Genomic DNA, 11,205 nt, shown 5'->3' with positions numbered 1-11,205 from the left:
ACACTTTTGGAGAGGGCTGACAGGTACATCATCAGTGAAGGGAATGCTTTGGTGTGAGGAGATAGTTATGCTCAGGTAGTAACTGATTTTGGGCAGCCGCAGGAACTAACCCATTGGGCTCTGTGCATCGCCTCCCCATAGCTACGTATCCAGCTCCTTTTGATACCAGGGCCAGGCACCACAGAGCCGGGCACCTGAAGCTCAGCTTTTCCCTACAAATGCAGCGAAACCAGCTGCCGCAGTTTGCAGAGATCCTGAGACTATAGCGCTGAGCTGCTCTTCATTCTGCTTGATGAAATCTGCTCTCCTCAGACAGTACCCCAGGGGTATGGCCCGTTAGTCAGGCCTTGCCAGCATTACCAACTGTGGGGCTGAGCACATGGAGGAAAAATATCCCTACTAGAGACAAAGCTAGTGAAAAGTGCTGAAAAGCCTCACAGTAGACAGCCTACACAACGAAACTATCCCCTCCAATTAGCCCATGGTCATCAGTGAGGTAAATGTCTCTGCCTCCTGAGCCAGACAGGGTGGTGTTTTAATAATAGGCATAAATCTATTGTGCTTTTCTCCTCGTGACCTAGCACATTCTGTCAGGACAATGCATACCCCAGAGAAGGAGTAGAATTTATGTGCACAATAAAACAATAGAGCTTCAGTGATATCAGCTGTTTGACAAACTTTAATATACATTTGCTATAAAACAGGCAGCAATTACCAGAATGTGATACCCAAATAAAAATCCACGATCCATTTGCACGACAGATCTTCAATTTACTCACATTCATGTGAAAGAGACACATAAAAATGATATCCATGCTTAAAATCACTTAGCAGCAGTCTGAAAGACCCCACAGTTGCAAGTGATACTGCAGTACTTAGCTAATACTCATGTTTCGATGGCTTTGCCTTCATGATTCTTCCAGTGGTTCCTTTATGTTTTCTGGTATTTTGCCAAACACCTGTGAATCAGTGCACAACAAATACTCCTGCCATTTAATTTAGCCTTGCACAGAAAGGCTATATTAGGCCTGATGCAGACCTAATCCCAAACCTCTAAAGAGGTTTAAGGCACTCTGGTTTCACCTAATCCCGAAACCTAAACCAGAATCACTGAAAACCTCCATAACACCAAAGGAATGGGCAAATAAAGGGTTTCCACTATGAAATTATTAAAAGGACACAGTGTATCTTTTGGATTTGAGACCCAAAGCTTTTCCTAAGGAGCTTGGACTGTCCACAATGAAAGTGTTTATTTTGAAGATAGGAGGTTGAAAGGTTTATTTGACTAGAGGGCTGATTTCACCCCTCCCACCCAAAAAAAGAAGAGGGGTGATCCCCTAGAAGAGTGGAAAATGGGAAAAGGGATGAACAAGTAACAAGGCAGGGGCAGCCCAACAAAGCAGCCAAAGAAAATGAAGCCCAGGTTTCTGTTTAAGCCTCAGTCATGGCTCTCTGTGAGAAAGAGCAAGAGCACAGCCCCTGGTGCACAGCCGGACTGCTGGTCCCTGAAGTTCCTCGCAGCAAACACGTAAGGAAAGAGTTATCGGTGATACAATAAATACATCGCTGCTGTTCAAAATGGAGAATCTGCTCTTTTGAGATCTTACTGATGGGAGATAACATGTAAAAACGTGCACTGTGATGGAACTTTCAATTACAAATTGCATCCAGCTGTAATAAATTTGATCTTGCATTAATTCATGTTAAATTAATTGGATTCTGTCATTCCTGAATTCTAGTAACCACCTTATCTTGACATATAACTCATTATCTTTGTGTTGTGAAAGGGGTATTTCATTTTCAAGGCAACTGTAAGGAATATTAACTGTACCATATTCTAATAAACATTTAGCTCCTAACAAATTAAAGACCTGAAAGTATACTGCACATGTGGTTTCATTATGCATAGCATTTTATAGCAATGATCTGCTGCTCTCAATCTCCTAATTCAAATCATTTCAGCAAAACATGTAGGGAAATACAGGGCTATATTTGTGCATTATACAATACTGAAGGTATTTATCTGTGCTTAGGACATTCCTAATAATGAGAGGCATAGCCTCCTCAGCGTACTGTTTTCATAACCACTGAATGCCGTTTAAGAGCCCTTTAGAGCAAGGATTTAGGAATCCTTCTGATGAGAGGTTTGATATAATTTGAGTAGAAAAGCAGGCCCCAGATTCACCTTCACAAACTCACAAAAAATCTCCATGCCTTTGTTTGCATCAATAGAAGTGGAACAGAATAGCACTTACTTAACAGCACTGTGGTACTCTAGGTGTAATTTAGCTTTGAAAGACTCTGGCTCCATAGGCAAAAATGGCAGGAGAACTGAAAAGCATTAGTTTTATGAGGTACCAATCTTTCTAGCTGGAATTATAGCAGTATAGCCTTGTGAGATGCTACATAAATGACAAAGCTTTTATCTCCTAGCCAGGTGACACAAGCAAATGATGATTTGCTTTCCTTGGTGTAGCTGGAAAGCGCAGGGGACACTTAAGGGGGAAGACTATGCCTTTCTGCAGTCCTGTCATGTGTACATGCCTGCACTGAGCTTGCCATCACCTGTCTGAGGAGGGTGGATGGGCACGTTGGCAGGGTATGTTCCAATCCCACATAGCAGCGTTTTTGTTCTAGTAGTAACAATACATGAGTTATTTCACCGTTGTCTGATTTAGTCCAATTATGACACCTAACCCTTAACTTCCATTTGGAACCATTTCAGCAGGCAACTTTCTTCTCTAAAGAGGCTCTCCTGCAAGACAGCATCTGGAAAACTAAGTGTGGCTATGTTGCACTGGAAGACTTGGGTCTGTTTGTCCCAGAACAAACCCAGATTGACAGCAGTTGCCAGAAGAGGCAAATGAATTCAGGAACACGATAACCCCACGCTCAGCAGAGCTTCTGGCAAACGAATGCTGTGCAAGCAGAGAGTGGAGAGCCTACAACATTGCCTAGCGCGCACCCCACCGATCAAACTTCCTAACGAGAACTACGGTGAATCACCCAAGTCACAAACTGACTCGATGTATGCTCGATGGCAGTAACAGCCTGACACCAGCGCCCCAGCCGCGGCCTTCCCCGCTGGTCCCAGCACTCCTCGCCAGTGCCGCCGCTCTGCTCCGTCAGGTGCTGTCCTTCGCACGTCCTGGTGCTCGTGTCTGGCTCTACAAAGCGGTGACACGTTTCAAGCTCAGCCTGGCCCTGCTTCCCGGTGAAGGCAAGCTCCTCCCGCCTTACGGGAGCGGGTGGGGGCGAGAGCGGACGGGCGCAAAGCCCCTCGCCGCCGTGGGGCCCGCAGAGCGGGGCTGCCTCCCGGCGGCCGCGCGGGCTCCGCCGCCCTGGGGTGCCGCTGCCGGCACCACGGGCCTCCCTTACCGGCCAGGTGCCCCCGTGCCTACGCGGCGGCCGGCGAGGGCCCACGGGCGGCCGGGCCGGGCGGGCCGCAACGCACCGTGAGGCACCGCGGGCCCGGCGGGCGCGGACAGCGCATGCGCGCCTCCCTGCTTCCCCCGAGACGTCACGCACGGTCCTCTGGCGCTCGGCGCTCCTCTGTGCCTGCCTGGTCCCCGGGAGGCAGCCCTAGGAACAGCGGAGGATCACCGAATCATCGCTGCCACGCTTCCTCCCCCGCCAGGCGGAGCGGCGCTCGGTGAGAGACGGCGGGGAGGAGGGGGGTAGGGGGACGGCCCTGCTCCCCCGCCGCCGCGGGGGGCTCCCGGCTGGGCCGCTGGGGCGGCGCGAACAACGCCTGGAGGCGGCGGCGGAGCGGGGAGCACGCGCCTGCCACTGGCGCTGCGCCGCCCCCGAGGCCGCGCGGCGCTGCGGGGGCGAGGGGGGGGGGTGTGCGCGCCTGCGCGGGGGCGTCGCCACGGCAACGGCGGAGCGGCGGTGCGCCTCGAGCCGCCGCGTGCGGGGCCGGCGGCAGAGCCCGCGCGGGGCGCGCGCCGCGGGGACCGTTATCCCCCGCCCGCCTGGCGCCTCCCCTCACGGGCAGCGGCGGGCGGGGCCGCGCGGTGCGGGCGGTGCGCTTGGCTTGTCCCGGTCCCCGTGCCGGTTACCGGCACTGGAGGGGGTACGCGGAGTGTGTCCCGGCCAGAGGAGCGAGTGGGGTTGGGAGGACGGCCAAGGCGGGACGAATGCTTGGGCGAGATGTAGCGTCTGTGGCTGGCGGGCGGCCCCTGCTAGGCAGCGGTAGTATTTTGGTTAGAGTCCGCATCTGCTTCATCATCAGCTTCAGCTGCTCTGGGAGAGTCTGTGCAAGGTCTCTTCTGTAACGCTGATGCCTTCTGCTTTGCGTTCAGAATCCACTCGTTCCAATATTTAATATCAGTGAGCCATAAGAACCAAACCTAGTTGTAATGGAGCTTACAATTCTAATGTATCGAATTTTACAACTCTTCCCTAATAATGCCAGTGTTTTTCTTTTAGGACCAACAGAAATGAGTGTTTTTAAGGTATTTAAAAGTAAGCGATAGTGAACAAGCTTACGTAAACACTGCAGATCAAGGTGAGGCTGGGAAATGCGTCTACTGAATTTCGGTTCTGTCTGTGAAAAGCACAGCCTGGGGGGGTCGGTGCTCGCGCTGTGCCTCTCCCCCGCCATCTGCAAAATTGTAATGGCACTCCTTGGGAAGACTTATTGATGAGTAATATTTTAAACGCTTTGATACCCTTCAGTTGCATTTACAAACATAGTATTCTTAACAATACCTCTAATATAGTAATACGAAAAGAAAAAATCGTATTTATCAGCTGGATAGAGCTCTGACCGACCTGGTCTGGTCTCATAGCTGACCCTGCTTTGAGCTGGAGATCAGACTGCAGACCTCCTGAGGTCCCTTCCATCCAGAGTGATTCTGTGACTGTATAATTAATACACCGTAATTTCATAAGGCAAACTTCTATTCAGATATAGCCTACGGAACTCTACAAAGCTAGCCTCATTTCAACAGATTGACTAGAGTCCCTAGGTTTTTACTTTGATTACTATCAGAAAATGGACAAAATCTTGCCTTAATGGATTTTTCACAGATTGTTTCATTGAAGGGGAAAGAAAAAGATCCACACCGCTCATTTGTCCTCACGTAGTGCATAACTGGGGTGTGCTCGTTCCCGCAGCGGCAGCACTGGTGTTTTCGGTAGCGGGGTTTACTGGCTTTTGCTCCCTCTACTGGCAGTCTGATTCTGCAGAGAAGCATTGCACGGTTAGCAAGTGTGCGAGACATCAGTGTGTTACAGATATTTTCAGCATGGGCACTTTGTTTGCTATGTAGCATTTTACGGACCTAGCTGGGATTCTGAATGTGATCTTGCCGTGTTTGGCTGACATCTGCATACTGATATCTGACATTTGGATTCTTTTATTGTGTATTTTTCTTCTCAATAGTACTGGTTGTTTGAAATGAAGAAAATGCCTGTACAACTCCTTTATATGCCACTTTACAGTAGAAAATAATCTAATGTCCAGATTAAATAGCTTCATTTTGAAATGAACAAGGTAAAAAGCAGGCATGGTGTGTGCTCTGGAAAAATTAGAGGACATGGGAGATAGAAATCTGTGTGTAACTTTTACTCTTTCACTGGGAATCGTTTTGAAGAGCACTTCTCCACGCTTTTTAGCAGAGTCTCTTTGTGACCTGTCATTCTTCCAAAACTCATTCCATCAACCCCCAATTTAGTAGCATTTCTGTGAGGCTTTTAGAGAGGGCTCCATGACTGGGAAGCGTTTCATTAATAATTTGTCCTGTCTGTATAAGTTATATGGAGTATGGAGGACATTTTATTTATTTTTAACTAAATTACTACATTTTAAAGAAACTACTGGAGTAACTTCTTGTTTTTTAATGATTCCTGTTAACATTTCTATTGATTTACAGGTAAACTAATTTTTTCTTGTTGTAAAAATATCCTGTGATCAGGAAATCTAACTCTGTTTGTTCTGGCTCGAATGTGTCATTATCAGTTATAAAGATTCTGCAGATGGAAATTATGTTGGTGCATGCACTAGAATAGACGCCAGTTTCTAATATCAGATAAATAGTCTGGTTTTGGTTAATTGGTGTAAAGACTTATTTTTAAGCATTAGGATTACAATAGTAGAATCACAACATATTAAGGAGCAGATCTGTTGACTAAGTACGTTACGCCTTTTCTGACCCTGTTGACCATTTTTGAATACTGTGAATTTCTTTTTGCAAAAAACCACTTAACTACTGGCCCGTATATGTTCTTACATTCTAAAAGAGACCTTTTTTTTGGCTCTCTATCACGTAGTACATTGGGCTATATTGTTTTGTGTTTGCATACCTTTTATTTTTTAATTTGAGTACTGATTCTCTGCAAGTTCAGCCATAACGACATAATGTTTCATTGGAACGGTAAGAACTGTAAACCAGTCAGTTGTCGCTAATTAGCTAGTATGGGAGATTTAATGCCGAAGATTCTGGTTTTCCAAAATGATGTTCTATGAAGCACTGTCTTCACTGGGGAAAATAGCTACTATGACTACTTTTCTGTCATAAATTGTTTTGTTGTAGCTATGTTGGGTTATAGAGGTATGTCAGTGAGATTTCTGGGATTGTGAAGACAAACTTAGTAATGATAAAAAAAAAAAGGTTGAACTTTCCTTTTTGGACACGTCTTCTGAGTTGTAATGCTGATATATTACTTTTGTACAGACTTGAAACCTCAGCACAATGTTACATGTTTGTGTGTATGTCTTTATAAAGAAAAAAGGTAAGTTTAGTAGCAGTAATAGTGTTTTGATTCCAAAAAAATCTGTGTGAGTAGATTTATGCTTTCTTTGTAAGAATGCAGTTTGACTGCACTAGAATATACTTGGTAGTACAAATGAAGGGTTTCAAATTAGTAATAGCTTGAAAACTACTTTAGCTACTGTTTGTTTTTTTTTTTTTCCAAATTACTGGTCTCTGTGGAGCAGTAAAAGTGATCACAAAGCAATGAGAAAGAAATAAATCTACAAAGAAACCTGCACAATTTTTGCCCAAGCAAATCAGCTTCCTTTTGAGCTCTGTGCTGGCACAGTTATATGATAAAAAGTGGATTTTTTGCTGTTCATAAGCAATAAAAATTTCACAACTGTAATGAATGCATCTCCTATGGTACATTTTAATGATATTTAGTTAATAATAGCATAGCTCGTCATTTCAAAAATCGTTTCAATGGCATTTATGACTTGGTGTAAACGCTCATATGTCATAGGATTATTTGAAAGAACTGGAACTTTGAGAGATGTCAGGTTTGCCGTGTTGAGAAAAGTGACTCATTAAACGATAGGTGCTAGTTATCAGGAGTAGATTGTAGAGCACATTTAGGCTACAAATACTAGAGTCAACAGATTTACTTAAAAAAAGAGGTATTACTGGATGTCATTTAAAAAGGCATATATTAGCTTTGAAAGTTTCCAGACCACTAAACTGGAGAATCCAGGCTATGTCATGATTCAGAAGCATTTAAAATATGAATCAGTCTCTTCTGCGTCTCAAAAGTGAAAGTTATAGGGGAAACCACCTTTTCTATAAATGGATTTACCAGCACAGGTCTTTAGAATTGTAACATCATACTGTAAGCAAATTAGGAGTCTTAGGAGCAAAAAAAATCATTTAGTCAGCAAATTGTCTCTTTCATGATTTATTTTTAAAGGTCAGAAGGTGACTGTTACAGTCAAAAAATAGTAATTTGTACAGGAAAACCTTCCCAGATGAGAGGCAACCCTGTCCTAAACCTCTGAGTTTGCAGCCTAAGTTTCCCAGAGCTCCTGGGTGACTGTTGGGCGTAAGGTAAAGCTGAGAAAGAAGTATTTGGAAAGAAACATAGACTAATGTTTTGCTTTTTTTTTTAGTTATTCCATAATTTTTCAGTAGAAGCTAAATTTCTTTGGTTTAGAGGAGGGAAGCATTCTGCCTTAAAACATACCAGATAGGAATCTTAGGACAGACTTTTCACACTCAGACAGCTGGAGCAGCTGTAGATTCCCCACTGAAATGAAAATGCTACAATTCAAGATTTAGAAAGGTAAAAAGTGTGACCAGAGCATTAAATAGAAGGGCCACATGATACCAAAATTAAGCTCTGTGTTTATTATAAAGAAAATCCTAGTTGTAGAAGGGAAAAAAATGAACTTGTTCCACCACTTTCTTTTTTCCTCAGGAGAAAACACAGAATATATCCTACGTAATAAATCTGTTTTATGGCTCACATGAGAAAGGGTGGAGAAACTCCCCTTATTTTCTTCCCAGAAATTGAAATGCACATGAGCTAACATGGGAGACACTGGGATTTTCATCCAACAAATGCACAGCTGGCTTCTGCTTTTATTATTTTTCTAAGCCTAATAATTTTTCATTTGATTAGCTGGTGGCTGACAAAACTATCACTTGCTCAGTGTTTTGTATATTTAGTAGAGTAGGTGTGATGCGGAAAAGATATTGTAATACATACCCAGAAGCATAGTTCAACTTGTTCAGTTGACGAGAAATTTCTACTTGCCTCTCCTTAAAATGCAAGTTTCTATCATCAGGATTTGAGTTTGAGTATCAAGAAAGTAACTTCTTGAGAAGTAGAAGCAGGAGAATTGTGTGAGCATTTGAGGATTTTTTTTTTTTTAATTCACGTTGTAGAATTGCATGATGCTCTACGCATATAAATAAATTGTCAGGAATCAGTTGGCAGTCTATAGTGCCAATTTTGCCATGAGAGGGAAAAAGGTCCTAGTTAGTGTCAGGAGGTGGGAGAGGCAAACAAAATATATCAAGGATTTTAAGTGTACACAGGGTAAGCTGTGGAGAAGACCCATGGACACACTTAATGTGAAAAAAAAACCAAACACAAACCCACCCAAAACAATCAGACAAAATGATAAAGTGAGCACAGACATAAATGTGGGAGAATAGGAGTGATCTAGGACTGAGGTTGCTCACAGCCATGTCTGTGCAGACCTCTATAAAGCCACGGATTCTCAATTTGAAATCAGGAGGGAGAATCGCCTATCACAAAACTTCTTGTTGTGCCTTCTGCCGAATAAAGAAAACATATTCAAGAACCCAGTATCCTGGTCTGTTTTGCATTGACCATTAATACCAGGGACAAAGCAAATTGGTTTCTTCTGTATTGACTCTCCTGATGTTTAAAGTGCTAAGCCATGCCAAAGCTTGCTATCTTTGTTGTCCTGGGCAAAGCAATGCTAACACCTTCGCTAAGTAAGCAGCAGAGGAAGAAGAATGCAGTTTTATCCCAGATTGGTAGGACTGTGTTGTCCAAGTGTTTTGTGTGTTTCTAATTGTTATTTTCAAAAATTCCAAAACAACTTGACATGTTCTGCAGGCAGGAGAGTATGTGGGCTAACTGCTTCCACTTGAATATTGTGTGTTGTCTTCTCTGCTTTTAATTTGTAGTCATTTATAAATGGTAGATGTTCAAAACCATGTAAGAAATTTTTAAGTGAAATGACCTTGAAGCTACAGGTTCATTACAAAGCCAAACCTCTACCTAATTTAAGGTCACTTTTATGTCCTTTTATGCAGTGGCTGGCTGGGGAAGGAATGATCTTGTAAAAATTAGTAGAATCTATGTACTATGTACCTATGTCCTGACCTAGCTCCATTGCACTCACTAAATAATTGTTGACAAGTTCAAGCTCTGTAACTAGAAGGTTATAACTTTGCTAAATGCCGTGAGCCAATATATTTTCACAGATAAGGAAAATTACCTTAATGGAAAAATATGAGACTACTGAAGTGGCAGTAGATCATCGTGGGAGCTCGCTTTTGGTTGTATCTCTCTTAGAGACTTCATGTCTGCTAGGGACCAGAATACTTGGTGTATGGGGCTGTTGCTTGGGACATGGAAGTGTATGAGCCTGTATCAGTGACGGCTGGTTCCGATGGGGTGTTGCCCAGTGCAAAGGCCCATGTAGCAGTCTCTCCAGAGGAGGTGTAACCAGTGCAGCCAACTTCACTGTCTGCCTCCTTTTTCCTCAATTTGCCTTGTTAGAATTTGCATCTCTGGCCTGCCAATATTTAGCTATTTGCTTTAATAAATTCTGTCTCCTGTGATGGGCCTGTTTGACCTTCTGAAGCTGTACTTTGAATTCTTGCACCTGTGTTAGACCCTTTCATTCTTTTGTCCTCTGACATATGAGATGATGCCACGTTGGTTCCCAGCTGGGCGAACAAGTTACTGTGTGACTGGAGGGGATGCGTTCCTGGCGTGCGGCTGGGGACGCTGCTGGTTAGTAGAGGTCCTTGGGGCAGAAGTGGCTTGCTGTGGTGGCACACACTTTTCCTGCAGCGCAGCACCGTGGCCTTTCTTTTGCACTCCGGTCCCTTGTTTCAGGTGCAGAGGGCTCTCCACCCAACGTGCAGCAGGCTGCAGAGAGGGCGAGTCCGTAGCGCTGTGCCGCATAAACAGGTGATACACAGCCTTAACTGCAGAAAGGTCTCTCGCCTGGTACTGTTATACAGCGTTTATGTTCTTTGCATAAGATTTGCCAGGTCTGCTGTTGGTAACAGTTTGATCTTATCGAACAAGGCTCTCAAATTTGAGAGTAATTGGGAACATGTGAAACATTCAGGACTTTTTAAATTTTTACTTTTTTGGGGTTTTTTTTCCTTTCACTTCAACAATTGAGGGTGTTGGTTACTTCCTCCTGTGTTTGTGTAAGAAAAGCTTTTTATAGTCCATTTTTCCAGTTGGCGTATGTACTTCCTCCATTGCAGCTTAACACATCATTCTCCCCCCTCCCAATCACTGAAGCTAATGGAAGACCTTTGGGGTTTTTTATTTATAATAAAAATGGAGCTGTGGTGTTGGGAATTATTCCTGCTTTGAAATGTGTTCTTCGACAAGTTGTGTTTTGTTCTTGGTAAAGGAGAAGCATGTAAGGAAGCAAAGAATAATCAGCCGCATTTAGTTGACAGGACATTTAGTTTGAACTGGACATTTCCAGCTCAGTTTTTGTTTGGCTGAAAATCTACCTAGAAGAACAAAAGTTGTCAGAAACATGACTGGAAGTGGGCTGCATTCTATTTTTCGACAAAAAAATTCTTAATGTAATGCTAAATGTGAAGAATTTTTTGGTGTCATCCATCCCAACTTCTGCAAGGATCACAGCTGAGGTGAAGGCAGTCTAGAAGCTCCACATCCACACGTTATTTTGCCCTGTATGGATGAGTCCGGCACGCT

General features: G+C 43.9%; 1 protein-coding gene across 2 annotated transcripts in view; it reads left to right on the top strand.

Moving 5' to 3' along the window:
* The first annotated feature begins 3,513 nt into the window (after positions 1 to 3,513).
* Positions 3,514 to 11,205, top strand: part of GNB1L (G protein subunit beta 1 like) — a 48,906-nt gene continuing 41,214 nt past the window's right edge. Inside the window, exon 1 of one of the 2 annotated variants that reach the window (XM_075168028.1) lies at positions 3,514 to 3,652. The gene's annotated coding sequence lies outside the window, so the exon portion shown is untranslated. Of the gene's footprint in view, positions 3,653 to 4,438; positions 4,511 to 11,205 lie in introns of those variants that run through there. The other variant, XM_075168027.1, reaches the window with a different exon arrangement.

Source organism: Calonectris borealis, chromosome 18 (genome assembly GCF_964195595.1).
Source record: "Calonectris borealis chromosome 18, bCalBor7.hap1.2, whole genome shotgun sequence".
In the NCBI taxonomy this organism is placed as follows: Eukaryota; Metazoa; Chordata; class Aves; order Procellariiformes; family Procellariidae; genus Calonectris; species Calonectris borealis.
This window is presented reverse-complemented; position numbering and strand designations above follow the sequence as displayed.